This window comes from Ornithodoros turicata, chromosome 6 (genome assembly GCF_037126465.1).
Source record: "Ornithodoros turicata isolate Travis chromosome 6, ASM3712646v1, whole genome shotgun sequence".
NCBI classification, from domain to species: domain Eukaryota; kingdom Metazoa; phylum Arthropoda; class Arachnida; order Ixodida; family Argasidae; genus Ornithodoros; species Ornithodoros turicata.
Window position 1 is genome coordinate 59248520 of NC_088206.1, and position 15323 is coordinate 59263842.

The 15323-nt window shown below is 44.7% G+C and overlaps 1 protein-coding gene across 5 annotated transcripts in view; it reads left to right on the plus strand.

Annotated features, from left to right (window-relative positions):
* The window catches only part of LOC135396823 (L-asparaginase-like), a 46377-nt gene extending 31307 nt beyond the window's left edge, over positions 1-15070 (plus strand). For 2 of the 5 annotated variants that reach the window (XM_064628019.1, XM_064628023.1), the window contains one exon: positions 195-15070. The gene's annotated coding sequence lies outside the window, so the exon portion shown is untranslated. The remainder of the gene's footprint in view (positions 1-194) is intronic. The other 3 variants (XM_064628020.1, XM_064628021.1, XM_064628022.1) reach the window with 3 other exon arrangements.
* The last annotated feature ends 253 nt before the right edge of the window (positions 15071-15323 follow it).

The following is a 15323-nucleotide window of genomic DNA, read 5'->3' on the forward strand; positions in this document are numbered from 1 at the left end:
CCAAGCCGAACTGGACATGAAACGAAAGAATCGTAAACGCCGTTGGCAACAGTTATGGACAGAGATGGCATCATCAAAAGTGTCAAAAGTGACTGTTGTGTGCAATTCCCAGGACGATGATCCACTCTGCCTGGACGCCTTCTTTGAGAAACTTCAACAGCAACGATGATCTCAACGAAGTTTCTCTCTTTCAGTTCCCTCCGGCGGACCACCCCAACCGTTTCGGCGCCTCCTGAGGCTGCCCCGACAAAGGGAGTGAGTCTTGGTCGGTGGTAATGTTTTAATTGTCCTAGTGGTGATCGCTACTTGTACATAAGCACTGTAAATGACTCATTATTTATTGCATGGGGCGCTAGACGTTCCTAACATCATTGTATGTAGCTCCATTAAATATCGAACATCATCATGGAAGCGTTAGCGTGGTGCGTTACTTTCATATTACCTTATTTTCGCTCTGTCCATGACCCAATTCTAATGTTTTACGGTTAACTTCCTTGTTCGAAAGAGGTCAGGCGTAACTACGCAGAACGTAGCTAAGCCTAGCTCACAAATCAAACATGGCGGACATATCCGCCATCTTAGTCTTGACAGGTTAGGCCTAGTCGTTCAAAGTGCGACGTTTTCTGTTACTTTTTTTTGCGTTCCATTCGCTGTGAATTTCGAGGGTTTCATGTCCAAGTACGGGGAAGTTGTTCTTTTGATCATTTGATCCTGCGATGACGTGGCTATATGAGTATACATTGCAGCTACTACGTATGATGTTTAATTCAAATTTACGTACGCGGTCGTTCTTAACATAGTTTAATGTTTATCACCGTGTCTTTATCATCGTGTATGTGTTGATCGCAAGTAGCAAGACGCCTGGTTTTTGTTTGTATACAGCTAGTCGCAATGAATGCTTCGAAAATGCAAACGCAAGTAAAACGACTTTTCATCGGTCAGTCATCGCTGTACATGATTTATGCATTTGTTCTGTTGCGTACAGCTTGCGAAGCTGCTCTCTTCAGCCCCCTCGTGTTTTCTTCTAGGTTACTTCAACGGTGTGGTTTACTCTAGACGAACTAGACTACTTTCTGCCAAGAATATGAAGTACAAAGGGATAACAAACAAATATATGATGGATTTATCAGAATTTGCGATGGACGTGTCTCAAAGGAGCGAAGTTCTAGGAGATCTGGAAGGAAAATTGAGTCATTTCGAAGCAGGGAGTACATTTGGTGTCAAACATCTTTTGACAAAAGCATTGAAGTGGTCAGATTCTCCATCAGTTTTTGTGCACACTGAATGAAATATTGTCAAGGCTCGAAGAATATCAAATTCAACACTGCAAATGTTTACGGGGAAGCTGAAAGCACAAGTTTTTCTTGCAGCAACAGCAATTGAAGCAAAATCATGCAAAGAAATATGTGAAATCTACCAGAGTTATTACATTTGAAACATGCCGTTTTCAAGGGGCTCTGTCTCTAAAGAAATGTGCAAGTGGTCATTCGAAGAACTGTTTGGAAAAGGCAACCTCGAAAGAATTTTTTTTTGCTCAAGTTTGAATCTGGAGGAATTTCTAAGGAGTACAGAACAGATTTGTTATGCGCAGGGAGTACAAAATGACTTATTCAGTTTTGTGTCTGAGAAATGTTTGTTGCTGCTGCTGGATCATTTCATTGGGAGGTCTAATATCAACGTCTTTTCTCAGGTTATACTCGAAAGTACACGGTAGAATCAAGTTTATTATGCAGCAATACATCGGTACAAATGCAAAGTTATCTGTTGGATGGAATTCACGAAATGAGCATAGCACTTCCGTGCATTGATTCAAGAACACTTTGAAGAACCCCAGAAGCAGAAAGGAAAACTCTACTCGAAAGGGGATATTGAGATCTAATACAGGGATGACTGGATGGTATATTCTGCCCCCGTCAGCAGAGACTCCCTCAGGTTGCATAAATCAAGGCCCATCTGCTCAGACCTTCGCGTTCCACTGCTGGCGGTATATCCTAGAGCAAGTTCCGCCCTTGAAAGCAGGGAGTACCCTACGCTGTTCACCTACCCTTGTTGAATTTTGTTGGCGTGATTGTTCATGTTCTAATGCGAGCTGTCCTTCCCCAGGTTACACTGCGTGTTGCGCTCTTGACTGGGTAATCCAATACACAGATAATATAAATACCACGGAAACACCTTTCAAGATTGAGGTTTGGAGCCCCTGATAACCATTTGAGGAAGATGAAATGCACAGTTGATGTGGTTGATAATGCCCTGGTGAAGCCATAGATGACATGGGAAACAGAAAGCCTTAGATGAAAGCCTTATCATTGATGCAGGAAGTAGAAGCGTATCTTTTATACCAAGAATCCGTACCTGAAACTCTACATTACTGTGTCTTACAAAGGAGTAGTTCTAGGAAGTACAGTACACTTTAAAGCGCTTCTTATGCAAGATCTTTACACAGTCTTATACGGAATGCCTATCAAGATGCAAGGGCCTGAAGAAGTACTGTTTATGAAACAACGCTAACACTTACCACTCTGCAGGTCACTCTGAAAAGTCTGCTGGTAGCAACGGTCGGGATGTTAAATAGTCTCCAATTTTGCAACTGTTTGCATAATCCTTGTCTGAAAACGGAGCCGTGGGGTTGTATTGCAGGAAGCACCTGTCCATAGCAGGGAGTACCCACTTGATTTTTTTTCTCTGGTAGAATTGAGTTGCAGGATGTCTGCTCGAAGAGAGATTCTCAAGTTCTCAGCTGGAATGTTTTTCATGAAGATAACACATGAAGCCATCTAGATTCAGCATGCCAAATTTCAGTTCTGTGCAAGAAAAATTTACAAAACTTTGGGCTGAAGATGTCTGTTCGCACGATTTTGCTTTTCCAGAGGTTTTTACTGCTCCGAAAGATCGAACCTGATATCTAAAGATGGTCGCGTAAACTCCACATGATTTGTTCCCAAGACCTTACAACACGATACTTCAACCTTGACGCCGGTTAGCCATCCTTGCAAGATAAGCCGTCACACTGTTTAGTTTCTTGGCTGGTTTATACTTTTGTGCCCGTGAGTAAACATGATAGTGGTAATCAAGGTTGTGGATCCTTTACAGCATTTAATCTTGTACGTGCATTGCCATTGTGTGCTGGGGGGCTTGGGGGAGCTCATGATTGGGTAGCTCTAGTTTTCCAGAACATGGAAGTGGCATTCGACGACAACAGATCGTTTCTCGTGGCGTGTCCATTGCAAGGGAGGTGTCCCTGTACAGCGAATCTTTAAGGCGGCCTCATCGTTTTCAAATGCAAGGAAGTGTCTCTTCTCAAATGTGATTGGTTGGGGCGTGTTTGGGGGGTCTGTTAATAATTGTTTTGCAGCCCAGAGATCACCTCGATGGCGTGTCGACCCGGTCTTGTAATGTCCATCCGAAACGTTCGAGGCGGTGCCTTTACAGAGGTGGGGGAAAACCAAATCGAGCTTTTCATGTCTTTCAGAAATAAGAACTGATCCCTGTCAGAAGATCCAAAATGCACACACGCAAAACACGGAAGTAATCTTTCCTAATAGTTCTCTGGTGTTTGTGGGTCGAATCTTTTAGGGAGACCTCATCGGTTTTCGAAAGCATAGAAGTGTCTCTTAAGTGTGATTGGTTGGGGCGTGTTTGGGGGGTCTGTTAATAATTGTTTTGCAGCCCAGAGATCACCTCGAAGGCGTGTCAACCCGGTCTTGTCGTGTCCGTCCGAAACGTTCGAGGCAGTGCCTTTTACAGAGGTGGGGGAAAACCAAATGGAGCTTTTTATGTCTTTCAGAAATAAGAACTGATCCCTGTCAGAAGATCCAAAATGCTCACACGCAAAACACTGAAGTAATCTTTCCTAATAGTTCTCTTGTGTTTGTGGGGGTGGGGAACGGATAATGTATGCCTTGCAGTGGGATCAGCCGTATAGGAATTTGATCAGCGATTGTCACATCCTCCTGAGGAGCACCACAGGAAGCGCAAAAGGAAGGTGGGGAAAGCAAAACAAAGGTCCTCTTCATATTTTCAGAATTCTGGTCTGGTAATGCCCTTCTTCGTGAAGACCGCGTACACGAGCCATTGGGATAACAGACGTAAATTTTCTCCTGTAACTGTGCACTTTTGAGGTTACATGCATTTTGGTTAGAGCAGTGTTTGGATACCTCAGCAAGCGCATGCGTAGTGGGGTGCTTTGTGTTGTACGTTGCAGAAGTTAGTGGGTGGGGGGGATGTGAAAATTGTTCTTCAGCTTCTTGCAGCATGTAAGATTCACATAGCAAGCCTCCTGAAGAGACGACTACGAAAGCATGCAAAGAGTGAACTGTGGCTATTGAATGTCCGGTGAGAATTTGGAGTTTAGGCGATGGGGGGGGGGGGGGGGGGGGTCCCTGTGTTGCTCTTCCAGTGCCGTGTCTCGCTAACAAGCAAGTCCTGCTGCCCATCCGTGCTGGGAGAATGATCTGGTTCAGGGAGTAGAGCTGTACCTTTAACCCTCTGTTGCACTACGCTCAATCTGTTCACACACCTGGTGTGGTAGCTAACGGAATCGCACTGTTGGGTTTGCGCTCAGGTTTTCCAATACCAGGAGGTCCCGGTAGCTGACGCCTGGCAGCTCCTTCACTTGGTCCAGGAAGTCTTTCTTTTTTTTGCTTTGCTTCGATTATCATTGAAAATCTGTGCCACGTCCCTCCAAAACCATTCCTTGCTGGTCTCTTGCCCAGTGTCCCTGATGTCCGGCCGTCTAACGCAGCACCTCCACTTCGCTGTAACCGTAAGAGTGCCCGCAAGTGGCCTGTGGTTGGTGCACGAGTTTTTCCTCTCTTCTGCCTTCGTGGGTTGCCGTGAGTGTGTATGTGTGTGTGTGTGCCATGCATTTCTCCCAGGGAAAGTGTCCCCCGCAAGCTTTACGCCACTATGCGCTACCCACCTAAGCCCTCAAGTTGCGACTGTACCTGGTTTCTTCTCAAGAATGTCAAGCAAGCAACCCGCTCTGCCCGTGCCATTCCTATGCTCTGGTTCTGTTAACACTGTCGTAAGCCTTTGTGTTGGGTTTTTAATCTTTGCACCACCTTTCTGTGTAGCAAGATTGTTTTTGGAATGGTTTGTTGCCAGCTGGCCAGTTAGTCATTTGCGCTATTTCTACGGTTTGCGTTGTGTTTTGGGGAGGGGAATTGTGGGTTCTGTTTCAGTAGACCCTGGGTGGTGTCGCTTTAAAGAGGCCCTGCTGCTGTATTCGGCACCGTGGATGTCCTCTTGGCATGAAAGATGTTCCAGCGGGCCTTCGTCTCTGAGGGGTGTAATGCGTGCACAGGAAAGTCTGGCGTGCCGTGGATTCAAGGCGGCTGGGGGAACGAGCAAGAGCTTAGTGGAGGGTCGGCACCTCGTGGTTCCTAGAGGGAGGCAGCTTGCTTTGGCCCGGGGGTAGCAGCGAGGTGTCCTTGGCGCGGACCTGGGGGTGTCTTCGCTGCTGTCTCGGTTGAAGCGGTCGTCGTTCCCTGGGGAAGAGGTTCCACCGTCCAGTGGGAAGGAGCAGGTCGTCACCGTAGGGGGATGCAGACTTCGCGGAGGACTTTGGAGGCTTTTGCCGTGTCTACGTCGCCGAGATGTTCAACGGTAGTGTCACCTAGTGTCCGCCTCGCTGCGTAAACGTCGAGTCACCGTTGCCGCGCACCGCTGCCGTGTTTCATCGTTCGTTCGGAAGAGCAGGACTTAATGTACGCGAGGAAGCGTCCGCTGAATCTCATTATGAAGCAAAGTGCTGTTGTATGGAAGTTGATCTCTGTGTGCAATTGGTAGAAAGTACAAAATGAGCACTTGTCAACGCAATGAAGTGCTAGGGTTCAAAGGCAGTTACAGGCTTCAAAGCAATAAGCCTATGGTGTTCAGTGCACCGTAAACACATTTGATTTGTCAGCAGAAATGTGCTGTGTAATGTAAATGTAATCAGTCAAATCTGTTGTGAACATAAATTGTGCACTCTTTAGGGCTCAGTGCCATACGAGCAGATTTGCTATGTAATCCAGGTGTTGCAATGGAATCTATTTGTCGTGAACATAGTCAGTCGAGTGCCATATAAAAAAAATTGCTATGCCAACAGTAGTATGCTACATGATCCGAATGTAATCAGTTGAATCGGTTCGACAAATTGGTGTGGAAACTAGCTAGTTCAGACTACAACAGACAACGTAGGACAACAGAGTTGCAATTAACATCACCCGTGAGATGATGCAGATTGGCTATATCAAGCCTGGTGTTTGCACGGCGGTGCTAGAACTAGACCGAACGACAGGCACAAACCTCTTGGAATATTGTTTCAAATTAGGTCTTAATGAGTGAAAGCGCACCTCATTCTGTGAATGTGCATTTGATATCTGTATTCACGTTGAAAATCTATTTTTTTGCCAATCAGTAGTATTCATTTCAGCACATTGTAAACTTTCGTGGAGGCGTACAATAGCAGGAATTTTTTCCACAGTCCACTTTGTATATAGATAACCGTGTGATTTTGTCCATGAACTCAGCTCACTAAAACTGGACACTTACTGCAACTAGCAGGCATTGCTACAAAAATTCAACCACAATTATTTTACGTGAAAAGCAATTACGCAGTCCAAACACATGTGAAAAGCAAATTGCAAGATATCTTTGTAGTCTTTTTGACTCTGACCAGCTTACTGTAAAACAGGACAGGACACTTGCTGTTAATTAGCAGATATTCATTATGAGAAAATGAAATATTGTGTGAAAAGCAAAATGCAAGACGTTAGTAATTTTGACCATAAGCTTGGCTCACTGTACAACAGGACACTTGCCATAGCTATTAGATATTCACGAGAAAACTAAATAGTACGTGAAAAGCAAATTGCAAGATGTTTGTTGTAATATTGACCATAAGCCCAGTTCGCTGTGCCAGGTATTCACTATGAGAAAACGAAATATTACGTGAAAGGCAAATTGCAAGATGTGTTTGTTGTAATATGGACCATAAGCCCAGTTCGCTGTGACAGGTATTCACTATGAGAAAACGAAATATTACGTGAAAAGCAAATTGAAAGATGTGTTTGTTGTAATATGGACCATAAGCAAAGTTCGCTGTAAAACCGGACAGGACACTTGCTGTAGCTGCCAGGTATTCACTATGAGAAAGCGAAATATTACGTGAAACGCAAATTGCAAGATGTGTTCGTAATATCGACCATAAGCTCAGTTTGCTGTAAAACAGGACAGGACACTTGCTGTAGCTACAAGGTATTCACTTTGAGACAACGAAATATTACATGAAAAGCAAATTGCAAGATGTGTGTTGTAATATTGACCATAAGCCTACTTCGCTGTAGCTGCCAGGTCTTCACCATGAGAAAAGGAAATATTACATGAAATGCAAATTGCAAGATGTGCGTTTTTTGGTTGGTCGCATTCTTTCCCATATAACATGAGTCTGCCATACTCATTCAACTTTGACCTTATGCAAACCATGCATTGGACATAAACATGCTATAGTTGAGCAAAATTTGCAATGGAAATTTCATACAATGCACATGCGAAAGGTATTCAATGGATAGTTTAAGTGAAATGGAGCTTGTGAAGAATATTGCAACATGTACCTAATTTAACATCGGTCATCATCGGTGTATAATTCTAGAGAATGAGGCTGTTAGCACATTCACCAGAGGGTATTCATCCTAGTTCATGTAGAAAGTTAAAATGTTAAATCCGGTTTGTTGGTGCACAGTTAAGCGCATTCTTTTGTTCAAAGTTCTTCATCCACAATGTGTAATTGTGCAGTTGCACTCATACCTGTACCTCATGTTTCCACAAGCGTCATTGTGATCATTTTTCGTAAAGCGTTCACGTTCTGCCGTACCATGCTCATCATTACAGCAAATTTGTAGCTACTGTCACCCGTTGCAGATAATTGAAACGCAAGGAAACATTTTCTTCCATACCATTAACTATAGCAGCAAATAACTTTGTTGTGTTGCAATTTTTCTGTGAATGTTCCCTCAGTAGGGCATTCGTCTCTTAACTGTTCGAAGCGCTTAGACGGCATAGGAAGTGTAGTGTAGCAAGCTTTACATAATACTGCATTCTGTTGCGTAAAATCGAATACAGTGCCTGTATATCAGTCCAATTGTTCGGCATCCCGCGTTCCGCTAAATTCCTGCTAACGCGTTTAAATATCCCGATTTGTAAGACTTTCACTATTCCAATTTTGGAGTAGCTAAGCATTCTACTGCAGTACAGTGCATATATTTTTGAGCCGTGGAGTCTCTCTCCCCATTGTGGAATATATTTGTACATATAAATTTGCTACATAGATTTGTTTGAGAGTTAGTTCCAGCGAAAATTCCTCTCGATATTCATTTAGTATTCTTCGTCGTTATTCGTTTGATATGTTTGTTCGTGACCATTCGGACTGCGCAGTTTATTACTGAATACTTGGTTTTCGGTTGTATCATCTTCACAGACATGACATTTCATTACCTCATTGAAATGCAATGACCCTACTGTATCAGCTCTCATGGAACTTAAGAAAAGCATTACCACCGAATCTGAGCTGTACCAACAGTTCAAATATGGACAAAGTTCGATTAAAGAAGAAAAAGAAAAAAAGCCCTCAATCAAACCAATTGGGAGGCAGTGGTGTGGATAGGGGCAGGTGTAGGGGAGGAGGAGCCTGCCACTAGAAAAATAAAACCTTCTCAACTTGTTCAGTGTTGTGCACTTGTCTCTTGAGTGTTACGTTGTCAGGGTTTTGGGGGCGCACATGGATTTTTTCTTTATGCAGAGTTTGACCAAGTGCGTTGTGACTAGGGCATTGTAATGCACAAAGTCATTGTGAAGGCGATGTGTAGGACTTCAAAGATTTTGCTAATACGACGTGAAATAACATTCCCCTGACTGCAGGTCGTACTCGTCAGCAATATATATATGATCTTGTGCGAATTGTGCAAATGTGTCTCCTTGGGTTTTGACTACAACATACTGACATTCGTTATCAGTGACTCAGTGCAGATTAGTGCGGGTCATGGACAGCTTTTTTGTTTTGGGTGGGGGGGATGTTGCTTGAGGGGGGGGGGGGGGGTTTGATGTGGAAAATTCGTTTTGTAGAATGTTACAGCACAAAAGGTGCGACACCATGGACGCGTGTCCAGTATGTCAACGGTCCAGGGAGTACAGCTGTACTTCACCATTTTACGTTAAGCTAATCAGGATGGTGTAATGACTATTTTGGTTTGCGTTCAGGTTGGGCAAAACAGGCCAGCAGCTGGCTCATGGCTACTACTCAACACTTGGTCCAGGAAGTCATTTAAAAAGTCTTACTAGGCGGTTAATATTACACAAATCCGGACCACATATTCCAGAAATGCTGAATTTCTTACACAGTGCACCTACCACGTCGACTTTGCTGTCCTAGCAGGAGACACAAGTCGCAAAGTGGCCCTTGGTCGACGGCTCCAGCCCTCGTAGGGTGCTGTGAGTGTTTTTTTTTTAGTGTTAGCAAATGTGTTGTGTAGTTTCTCCCAGGGGGAACCCCCTCACGATCTGCCGTCGAGTTCCAAGGTCCACCGCCTGGTACCTCGAGTTCCGGGGCACTCTCCCGTCGTAAGCTTTTACTTGTTTTCTACGTGCCGGGTAAAAAGTCTAGAAAGCTGTCGTGTATGCTGGAGATAGATTACTCTTGTGAGCGATCAGAAACTGCGTGAAAGGAAGTAATTTTTCTGTGTGTAGTGTCGCTGCTATGCGAGACGTCGGGAACAGTGGTTTGTCCAGAATCCCAAGCACGGAGGGGTGTTGGAAAAAAAAAGGGGGGGGTCATCATTACAGCTTACCATATCATTACTGACGTGTCTAAAGGTGAAATCACAAGGGCACCCACAGTAGGGGGCGCACAGGTGAAAAAGTTGGGGGGGGGGGTTTACGGGGGGGCGGGTCTGGATAAATCACTGGTCGAGAATAAAGGTTCAGGATTCGCGATGCTGAATAGGGAGGCTGCGAGGTTACTGAATACCGAGCTCCTGATAGCACTTGCAACAATACGGTGGTTCCATAATTAGTGTAATGTCAACTGTAGTGCTCGTCCGTATGACGTTAGAAATTCTCATGCTGTGGGCCAGTACGCGGAAGAGGCGTTTTGCCGTGAGACTTATTACGTTGAAAATTCGCATCCCGTGAGCCAGTATTCGAGAAAGACGTTTTGTTGTCTGCGAGACTTATTGCAGTGAGTTTTATCAGCCAGTACGCGGAAGAGTGGTTTTTGTCGTGTGAGGCGTATGTTGAAAATTTGGGCGTTTTGTCGTGTGGGCGTATTACGTTGAAGATTCGTATACTGTGAGCCAGTACTTGAGAAAAAGACGTTTTGTTGTCTGCGAGACTTATTGCAGCCAGTACGCGGAAGAGGGTGATGCCTATTACGTTGAAAATTCGTCCGTTTTGTAGTGAGAGAGACGTATTACGTTGAAAATTCGTATACCGTGAGCCATTATTCGAGAAAGGCCCTTTTTTTTTCTTTTTTTGTCTGCGGGGCTTACTGCAACCAGTTTTATCAGCTAGTACGTGGAAGATGGGCTTTGTCCATATTACATTGAAAATTCGTCCGTTTTGTAGTGCGAGAGACGTATTACGTTGAAAATTCGTATACCGTGAGCCATTATTCGAGAAAGGCCCTTTTTTTTCTTTTTTTGTCTGCGGGGCTTACTGCAACCAGTTTTATCAGCTAGTACGTGGAAGATGGGCTTTGTCCATATTACGTTGAAAATTCGTCCGTTTTGTAGTGCGAGAGACGTATTACGTTGAAAATTCGTATACCGTGAGCCATTATTCGAGAAAGGCCCTTTTTTTTCTTTTTTTGTCTGCGGGGCTTACTGCAACCAGTTTTATCAGCTAGTACGTGGAAGATGGGCTTTGTCCATATTACGTTGAAAATTCGTCCGTTTTGTAGTGCGAGAGACGTATTACGTTGAAAATTCGTATACCGTGAGCCATTATTCGAGAAAGGCCCCTTTTTTTTCTTCATTTTTTGTCTGCGGGGCTTACTGCAACCAGTTTTATCAGCTAGTACGTGGAAGATGGGCTTTGTCCATATTACGTTGAAAATTCGTCCGTTTTGTAGTGCGAGAGACGTATTACGTTGAAAATTCGTATACCGTGAGCCATTATTCGAGAAAGGCCCTTTTTTTTTCTTTTTTTGTCTGCGGGGCTTACTGCAACCAGTTTTATCAGCTAGTACGTGGAAGATGGGCTTTGTCCATATTACGTTGAAAATTCGTCCGTTTTGTAGTGCGAGAGACGTATTACGTTGAAAATTCGTTTACCGTGAGCCATTATTCGAGAAAGGCCCTTTTTTTTTCTTTTTTTGTCTGCGGGGCTTACTGCAACCAGTTTTATCAGCTAGTACGTGGAAGATGGGCTTTGTCCATATTACGTTGAAAATTCGTCCGTTTTGTAGTGCGAGAGACGTATTACGTTGAAAATTCGTATACCGTGAGCCATTATTCGAGAAAGGCCCCTTTTTTTTCTTCATTTTTTGTCTGCGGGGCTTACTGCAACCAGTTTTATCAGCTAGTACGTGGAAGATGGGCTTTGTCCATATTACGTTGAAAATTCGTCCGTTTTGTAGTGCGAGAGACGTATTACGTTGAAAATTCGTTTACCGTGAGCCATTATTCGAGAAAGGCCCTTTTTTTTTCTTTTTTTGTCTGCGGGGCTTACTGCAACCAGTTTTATCAGCTAGTACGTGGAAGATGGGCTTTGTCCATATTACGTTGAAAATTCGTCCGTTTTGTAGTGCGAGAGACGTATTACGTTGAAAATTCGTATACCGTGAGCCATTATTCGAGAAAGGCCCCTTTTTTTTCTTCATTTTTTGTCTGCGGGGCTTACTGCAACCAGTTTTATCAGCTAGTACGTGGAAGATGGGCTTTGTCCATATTACGTTGAAAATTCGTCCGTTTTGTAGTGCGAGAGACGTATTACGTTGAAAATTCGTATACCGTGAGCCATTATTCGAGAAAGGCCCTTTTTTTTTCTTTTTTTGTCTGCGGGGCTTACTGCAACCAGTTTTATCAGCTAGTACGTGGAAGATGGGCTTTGTCCATATTACGTTGAAAATTCGTCCGTTTTGTAGTGCGAGAGACGTATTACGTTGAAAATTCGTTTACCGTGAGCCATTATTCGAGAAAGGCCCTTTTTTTTTCTTTTTTTGTCTGCGGGGCTTACTGCAACCAGTTTTATCAGCTAGTACGTGGAAGATGGGCTTTGTCCATATTACGTTGAAAATTCGGGCGTTTTGTCGTGTGAGACGTATTATGTTGAACATTCGGGCGTTTCGTCGTATCCAGCGACTTATTACGTAGAACATTCGGGCGTTTCATCGTATCCAGCGACTATTACGTTGAAAATTCGTGCGCCGTGAGCCAGTACTCGGAGGAAAAATGTTTTGTCGCCTGCAACACTTATTGCAATCAGTTTTATCAGCCAGTACGCGGAAGATGGGCTTTGTCGTGTTAGGCATATTACGTTGAAAATTCGTATACCGTGAGCCAGTACGAGAAAGAGGCATATAGTCTGTTTTAGAGAGCAACCCGAAACGTGACGGCCACGGAAGATACTGAAAGCAGTGTCAAAGTGAGCGGTATGGTAGGCACTTACTCCTCAGTTGTGTCTTTACCTGGTAGACTGACGGGAGGTCGCTCAGTCCGAAAGCGCCACTGAAATCTGTCGACGAGGCACTCGTAATCTCGTTTCATAAGGTTGTATTCGCCACCGCAATCAGGTCACCGGCAGCGGCGAGTCGCGTGCTATGGATCACAGTTACTTCGAGAAAGCGAATCTGAATCTTTGAGGCAGGATTACGAAAGAATGCCTACTAGTCAGGCTCCAGTGAATCCTTCGGATCTAGCGCCCTTTTGCCACGATCGGGTGAAGAACTAACTGAAGGGTCGACCACCCGTTTAGCTCTGGCGACAAATGTTACGGGTTAAAGTACTTTCCGTAAAAATATTATGCTAGCTAGTTGAAAACCGTGCGTGCAAAGAACACTCTTATCCACCTGGCTCTAGACAAATGTCATCAAGTGTCACACAAGCACTGAAAGAAGTTAGCTCGCCGAAAAACTGATAACGCGAAGAAAAGCACTTAGTGTTCGAGTTGCTGTTAGATATGGCGTGCATAGTCAAATGCCTACAGGTTCAATTTCGGCTGACGCAAGTAGGGTCAGACTTTTCCGGACGTATATGATATCTTCTGAGGTCCGTTTTCGGTCGGAATCTTGTCTATGGGGACTCGTTTATCCAGTCATCGGAAGGCACTCTCCTCTGATTTGTGAGCAGGGGGAAAATTCTTTCGCAGCAACACTGCAGTTCAGTGTAAATCTGAAGGTCACACGTATTTGATTGTTAAGCCTTGCAGGTGGTCAGATTGATTCTTTATTTTCAAATGCACATAATTATGTACAGTAGAAGCGGGACTGTCAGGGCGAACCTTGTGGTAGTACAGTAGAACCGGATTTCCAGGCCACCCTCTGGTTTAAGTCTAGTCCCTCCGCAAAGCTGGGTAGACACACGCTGATCATGGGAGACATCAAATTCGCATCCAATTATGACTGAATTTTATAGTCTGCGCTTTCGCCGTTGTGACGATGCCAAGCAATCACGCCATTCGAGACCAAGCTTGATTAAGTTGCCGTGGAACCGAAGCCGAATGTAAACATGTGTTGGATGAAATTCTTCGTTCTACTTTTAAATTAGTCCAGCAGCAGACCTCAGTCCGGAAAAGTGAGACCCCATTTGCAAAGCATGATTAGCACATGTGTGGGTGGTTTCCGGGGGGGATGGTGGATTCAGTTTCAGTTCGGCAAGGACCTGTCAGCGGTGTGGGGTGTTCTGTGAGTGGCAAAGGCCAGGAAGTCTGGTGGAGGGCCAAGGTCACGGGCAAGCACCTAGCGTAGGACATCACAGGGCTTCTAGAAGGCAACCGACGTGGAGTGTGAGCGTGTCGACCTAGAGGTTCTAGAGGGCCGTGGCCACCGTGCACGGGGGAAGAGGTTCCGCGCTGTCGTCAGGTCAAGCATGTTGATGCTGAAGAGGTCACCGTGTAAGGTTAATCTCGGCGGAAGGCATTCCATCTAACGTCGTCGAGTCGCCTTGAAGCCATCTAGAGTCTGGGGTTATCTTCAGGAGTCACCTTGAAGTAGTCATCTAGAGCCCGGGGTAGTCAGGAGTCACCTTGAAGTAGTCATCTAGAGTCCGGGGTAGTCTTCAGGAGTCACCTTGAAGTGTCATCTAGAGTCCGGGGTAGTCTTCAGGAGTCACCTTGAAGTAGTCATCTAGAGTCCGGGGTAGTCTTCAGGAGTCACCTTGAAGTAGTCATCTAGAGTCCGGGGTAATCTACAGGCTTCATGAGGACGTCGTATTCACCGCCAGTGGATCGGGAAGTTTCGTAGAAAATTGTCACCAGCGCAGTCGGTCGTGTCAGTACGGACGCTGTAATGGAAAACTGTAGTGGTCGTTCCTCAAACTTAATCGGCTGCATTTGCCAAGCTTAGCATTTAGTATAGCGAAAACAATGGACAGATTTCGAAACGCCTAGCAGGGCGATTCTGATTGCCCAAGGAAACACGTTAGAGTAAAAGTAAGATCGGTAATGCCAAATTATACATATTTGCGATTGGCGTCTGTCGGAATGTGTGGATCCATCGAAAAAACTAGTTTTTCAATTTCATGCCTTTTCAGTATTGGTTTCGTCGCTCGAAAATACCGAAGGGTGATTGAACTGTACTGCACTTGATTGAGCTGTAAGCCCGCAGCATTTTAATAAGCATTGTCTGGCTTCAGGCTAAGCTAAAGTATGCACTGCACTAAAAGTATGCCTAAGCTACCACTGTATATTACAGGAGTGTAAGCAAAGTAGCATTTGATTATTTGCCTAATATGTAAGGTGGAAACATTAGCATGGTACTTCGATTGTTTTATGTAGAAATTCTATTGCAAGTAGAATGACAAGGAGTGGAAAGGGGCAGGTGTAGGGGAGAAGGGAGCCTGCCAAAAAAGTTTAAATAAAAATGACTGCCTTAACGGAATATTCCTGTTGTCATTCTTATATGGTACACTTCGCCGTTGCGGCTGTTGCTTGAAGTTCAGCCAGACCATCGCACATAGGAATATACGTCAGCTGAGAGTATCACGGCTCTGAAAGCGCAAAGCTGACCGAGACACGCATGGGACACTACATAGAGGCCCCTGTGAGAGGGTAGCTCGTAGTAATAAAGGCAGGCAGTGGGGAAAGTCGAAGCCGCCAAGGAAACCAAGAACTGTAGGTATGGGTTGACTCAT